Raw genomic sequence first — 6,913 nt, 5'->3', positions numbered from 1 at the left:
GGCATGGACTAAGACTAAGAAAATTTTACCAGTAGGAGAACAAACAAAGCAACCAAAAATCGTGTAGCCAATATGTCAAGCAACAAAACTTGTTTCCCCTTATGTTTTGTATGAATGATTAATGAAAAGCTTTTCCCCTTTATATATTTACCTAGACTAACCACTAGTCCGGATAAGCTATTAGTCAGGACTAGTGCAACCATTTTTACTTAGAACAAATTTTCTAAAAAAGCAAACACTAGTCCGGACAAGCTATTAGTCAGGACTAGTGCAACCACTTTACTTAGAATTAATTTTCTAAGTAAAAAAGCTAACCACTACTCTGGACAAGCTATTAGTCAGGACTAGTGCAATTATTTCTACTTAGAATTAATTTTCTAACGAAGAAGCCAACACTAGTCCGGACAACCTATCAAGTCAGGACTAGAGAAACCACTTTTACTTAGAACAAATTTTCTAAAAAAAGCAAACACTAGTCTGAACAAGCTATTATTCAGGACTAGTGCAACCACTTTACTTAGAATTAATTTTCTAAGTGAAAAAGCTAACCACTACTCCGGACAAGCTATTAGTCAGGACTCGTGCAACCATTTCTACTTAGAATTAATTTTCTAACGAAAAATCCAACACTAGTCCGGACAACCTATCAAGTCAGGACTAGAGCAACGACTTTTACTTATAACAAATTTCTAAAAAAAACAAACACTAGTCCGGACAAGCTATTATTCAGGACTAGTGCAACCACTTTACTTAGAATTAATTTTCAAAGTGAAAAAGCTAACCACTACTCCGGACAAGCTACTAGTCCGGACAAATGCAACCATTTTACTTAGAATTAATTTTCTAAGTGAAAAAGCTAACCACTACTCCGGACGAGTTGTTAGCCCGGACAAGTACAACCATTTTACTAAGAATTAATTTTCTAAGTAAAAAACCTAACCACTAATCCAGACAAGCTATTAGTTCGGACTAGTAAAACCATTTCCCTTGGAAACAACTTTCCAAGTGATGAAGCTAACAACTAGTCCGGACAAGTTATTAGTTAGGACTAGTACAACAATTTTTACTAAGAAAAATTTTTCTAAGGCAAAAATAACCAAAAACGTCAAAGCAAAATTACAGCAATAAAAGTAAACATTCAAATAGTAGCCGAAGCAGACAAGCCCAGAGCAAGTACGAATATTACAAAGAAATCAAAAGTTTCGAGGCAAAATAAAATTACAGCAAAAATTAGAACTCCGGAGCATTGGGAGGAAGGAAGCTAGGGCAAGGACCATCAAAGGGCTTCGGATCACCGAGACCATCTTCAATGTTCTGCTTAGCCTTAATGAACTCTTCGAAAAAACTATCCCAATTCGCTTCCGGGTCAGTCTTGATGTGCCTCTCCTTGATCACCCAACAATGACCGATCTTCGGAGCACCAGCATTAGCAAGAGCTTTGTCATACTCCTCGGATCTTTTGAATTTAGCAATAACCTCAGCTTCCGGATGCACAACAGACATCTGCCTCCAGAGCTCAGCCAACTCAGACTTCAGGTCAGAAACCTCCTTTTCAGAATTTTTAGCCCGGATGGTCACTTTATTTAGGTGCTTGTTCAATCCGGACAGAGAATTTTCCTTCACAATGATCTGGTCCCGGAGCTGACTAATCTCAGAGTCTTTATCAGTAATGGCAGTTTGGTAATTTTTGAGCTCATTGTAGGACAGAGAAGCTGATCCGGCCATATACCCACCAAGCTGCAAAAAATAGAGAAACTTAGAAAAATATTCTAAGGCAAATCGACACAAGAAACGAGAACACGAAGAAAATATACCTGACCCCAAAGCCGGGAACACTCCTTCATAGTTGCATCGAATCCGAACTGATTATCCTCCTCCAATCAGCTTGAATAGGAATCCAGGCCATGAAACGAGCAACTTTCTCCTCTAGCCCCGGACCACTTGCATTTGGACTCTCATCATCAACAGTCTTTCCTTTACCAGCCCCGGACCCGGAACCAGCTTCAAAGTTTTTAGCCCGGGGAGGTTTAGTTCCAAGGGTCCGGAGCCTCTTCTTCCTTCTTTCGGCATCACCACCCGGAACTTCACCTATAGGACCGAGATCCTCAAGATTAGCAAACTCATCGCCAATATCAATCTCAGCATCCTGCACTGGAGCAGACGGATTAACATCAACTTCGGGCTCCGGTCCCGAAAATGCATTACTCTGGGATCCCTCCTCAGCAGAAACATTGGACCCGGAGCCACCAACAGCAGCTTTCTTCGGCAACTTAAAAGCTTTGCCCAAACCTTTTAATGCGTCGCTGTAGGCCGAAGAAGACATGTCCGGATTAAAATGCGGAAAACCTGAAAAAGAGCAAAAACACAAGTCAAAACTAAGGAAGAGTCACAGCAGAAGAAAACATATTACAAGTCCGGACAAGAAAACATATACGGAGACCGGGTAAAAAGGAAACTACTTATAGCCTAGCCTATGCATAGTCCTATGAATCATAAAAGTATCACGGGTCATCTGAAAACCCAAGCATTCATAAAAAGCAAACATCAACCGGATAGCTTCACCCCAGAGCACATCCTTACGGAACCGAGTCCAGACCCCCTCCGAAGCAATATGGGGAAGATAATATAAGTCCAAACCCCTAAGCATGATCAGCTCTCCATTCCAGTACTTCAACGAAGACTGCTGGATTACAGGCTTGTAGGAGACGCCGTACCCACACTCTGGAGCCCGGAACCGAAGCTCATATAGAGGAAACTGGCTGGACCGGATTAGATGAAAGATATGATTCCATAGCTTAAAGGTGGGCTGAACTTTAAACTGATTGCAAGTAGCAATAAACCAAGTCATCCATTTTATACCATTCGATGTTATCTGCATCGGAGAAATCTTATATACATACTTACACAAGTGCTTGAGAAACAAGTGCCAATGCGGATTCCATCCGGACCGGAGATGCTCCAGCCACACCGGAATAAACCCATCAGCCGGCCTGTGATAAATCCGCTCGTCCGGCTCCAGCCACCTCCACTAGACCCGGGGATCCAACTGAAAAGTAGCCCGGACAGACGAATCCTGAGCCGTGTAATCTAAAGCAGCGTACTCATCCTTTAGCTCATAGTGCTCCTTAGCCACTATGCTATCCGCAAATTTCCTGCCGAATGCTTCCCTATTGTAAGGCCCCGAACCCGCGTTAGGCTGCCTAGTATACCCGGACCTGATACTCCTAAAATAGAAACTGTTTTGGATCTCATCGCTCTTGGTAATGCAGTACCCCGGAGTCTCAACCCACAGGCCCTTCCGGAGTGCAAGGGACCTTCCTAGAGGAAACCCGAGCTACGTATAGCTTGGTTATGGCTTCAGAATCTGAGGTAGAAGCCTTCTTCCCCATCTCTATACGCTCACAATCACTAGACGACTCCAAATCTGAACCTGAAGGCCCCGGGTAGCAAGTTATATATGCCTTGGCACGAGCTTTAGTCTGGACCATAAACTTAAAATAAGTGATAAAGGTTAGTCTAAATCCCTACAGTTTATTTACTTTGAAAGCTACATGGTCCGGACTATCCTATGGTCAATTTTATTTCAAGTTAAAACCGAACAGTTCGGAGACCCAAACCAAAAGACAAAACAAAAACCCAAACATAGCAGCCACTCCAGACTGCAAAACCTCGAACTACAAACCTAGCCTATTACTCCGAATCCAGAAGTCACAATAACACAAAAAAGATGACCAATTATAAACTCCAAAAATAACATCATTAGTCCGAACTAGGTAACCAAGTCCAGACCCAAACAAAAACCCTAATTCCAGAAACACTATAAACCAAAATCATAACACCAAAACATGCCAAAAACATATACATACATACACAATAATATATACAAACCTATGAACACAAGAAACAATGCGAAGACAAACAAAATATACAATCCAAAGCAACCAAGCAACAAAATATCACGATAAAAGCAAAACAAAAAGAAAAGGAGAGAAAAGCAGAAGTACTTACAGACCAAGGAATTACGGAGAGACTGAAGAGGATCGATCAATGGCGGCACAACATCAACAAAACCCAAATAAAAGCTTCAAAGCAAACAGAGAAAATAGAGAAAATAATTCGAGTAAGAGAAAGGTAAAAAGAAAAGTGAGAAAGCAGGGGCGCCTTTTATAGGCGTGGTAAATATAAAAAGGCCATGCAACGTGGTAACATCCTGACCACCCATCACACACGGTGATTAATGAAGAGTCATTATTACAGCACATCTTTTGAAAAAAGACAACTGTAACAATTCAAATCATTGGGGGGAAATCCCAAAAACCGTTTCAACTTCCAAGTCCGGACTACTTCACTCAACGCATAATCCGGACTGGGGGGCAAAAAAAGCTCAACTCCTAACAAAGACAACCACCTCAGTCTTGATTCGCCGAACTTAGCGCAATCCGAACTGGGGGGCAAGAAAAGCTCATTCCTCCCAAAGACAACCACCTCAGTCCTGATTCGCCAAACTTAGCGCAATCCTGACTGGGGGCAAGAAAAGCTCAACTCTTGCTAAAGACAACCACCTTAGTCCTGATTAGCCGAACTCAAAGCAATCCGGACTGGGCGCAAGAAAAAGTCAACTCCTCCCAAAGACAACCACCTCAGTCCTGATTCTCCAAACTTAATGCAATCTGGACTGGGGGGCAAGAAAAGCTCAACTCCTGCTAAAGACAACCACCTTAATCCTGATTAGCCGAACTCAGCGTAATCCGGACTAGGGGGCAAGAAAAGCTTAACTCCTGCTAAAGGCAACCACCTTAGTCCCGATTCTCCTAACTGAAAGCAATCCAGACTGGGGGACAAGAAAAGCTCAACTCCTTCCAAAGACAACCACCTCAGTCCTGATTCGCCGAACTTAGCGCAATCCGGACTGGGGGGGGCAAGAAAAGCTCAACTCATCCCAAAGACAACCACCTCTGTCCTGATTCGCCAAACTTAGCGCAATCCGGACTAGGGGGCAAGAAAAGCTCAACTCCTGCTAAAGACAACCACCTTAGTCCTGATTAGCCGAACTCAGCGCAATCTGGACTGGGGGGCAAGAAAAGCTCAACTCCTGTTAAAGGCAACCACCTTAGTCCTGATTCTCCGAACTCAAAGCAATCCGGATTGGGGGGCAAGAAAAGCTTAAATGCTTCTAAACAAAACAATCAAAAGCACATGTTCTACAAACAAACCCAAATTTACTCCCCATCCAAAAAATCTGCATAAGGGAGTGGGGGGCACATGATAGTACATATAGCTCATGGGAGGACTACTCCTAGGCTATATAGCTCCTGGAAGGACTACTCCTAGACTCCTAACTCCATACAGCTCCTAGAAGGACTAGTCCCGCACACTACTAGCCCTAACCAGCTCAGTCCCGCAAGCTCAACCTTGGTAAATCCCAGCACGTGAGACACTGGCCCAAGCACATGATGGGGACAACTGTCACACATCAATCATGGGAATAATCAGGGCACATGTCAGAAGATCCTCGGAACATTCCTCAGCCAGTCCCGCACTGACACGTGTAAAGCATCCACTCCAGCCAGGTGTCCTCCGCTCCCAGAACCAATGGCTATGATCTAAAGGTACCAAGCCCAAAACCCTACCATTGGGCTACAAATAGCCCAAGAAGGTGAGGTTTTGGGGTTAATCACTCTCTCACACTCATATACACACACAACCACCTTCATTCATATCTATCTTCATCTTCCCCAAAAGCGAGTTCTTACTCTCACACCGGAGGCGCCGCGGGACTCAAACCCCCCTTCCTGTGTTGTTTTGTAGGAACCCCACCACAGCTACACCCCCACAGCGGTGAAGGATCCAGGCACGGTGTCGAAGGAGCAGCCCCGCCACCAGGAGTTATCACCGCTTATATCACATACACATGCACACCGACCACAATTATTCTCATCACAGTTGTAGGTTAAAGGGTCTCCACCCCATTACGTTTTACTCCCTGGACTTGTCAACAAGATGTTAAAATGACATTTATTATCATTATTACCGGGGCAATAGTGCAATTTAATGATGCACCAAAATGTTTGCATTTCGGTAAAATCTGCTCTGGCCTCGGGGTAACCTTTAAAACTTGTACTGCTTTGTTTTTTTGGTTTAAAAATTAAAATTTAAATGCATTGCTGGGAAGAAATGAAATTTAGTTGGGATATAAAAGTAACTAGCTATTTTATGCATGTTTTTGTATTATATTTTTTAAAGTATTTTTGCTTTATATCTATACTATTGTATTAAAGACGAAATTAAAAGTTTGGTTGTTGGTTCTTGATCACTCAATCCGGAACCGTCAAATCAAACTAATGAGAACCGTTAGATATAATTTTAAAAATTATTATACAAGAAGTATAAGGTTTGAATCCCACCAGTAATATATTAAAATAATAATTTATAATATATAATAATAAAAATAACTGTAGTGCATTGTAAAATTTTTATACTAGGGTATAAGATCGAATCCTACAAGTAACATATTATAAAAATTATATTTTACAATATATAATCATAAAAACAACCGTGCATCGCATGGATTATAAGTATATATATAGGTAAATATTCAAATATAAACTAATATTAGAATACAAACCACAACCAATAACAGCCACATGTTTAATCCCCCTCTCCTCCATGTGCATACTATGTATTCATGTATATATTTTTTTTCGTTTTTAATTTGACTTTTCCCGTTAGTCGATTAATTTTTTAAGAAAAATAACTTCACCGTATTTTTTTTCCATCTCCCACTCATCAATTTGCATAACACATTTGCTATATTTTGACGACAAATCAGTATTTAAGATTACCTGAATCACTAAGTTGAAATCAATACTATTTCAAGAACTAATAGATTTTAGTGATTCTTGTAGGCATAATT

The sequence above is a fragment of the Apium graveolens genome, chromosome 9 (genome assembly GCF_009905375.1).
Source record: "Apium graveolens cultivar Ventura chromosome 9, ASM990537v1, whole genome shotgun sequence".
In the NCBI taxonomy this organism is placed as follows: Eukaryota; Viridiplantae; Streptophyta; class Magnoliopsida; order Apiales; family Apiaceae; genus Apium; species Apium graveolens.
This window is presented reverse-complemented; position numbering follows the sequence as displayed.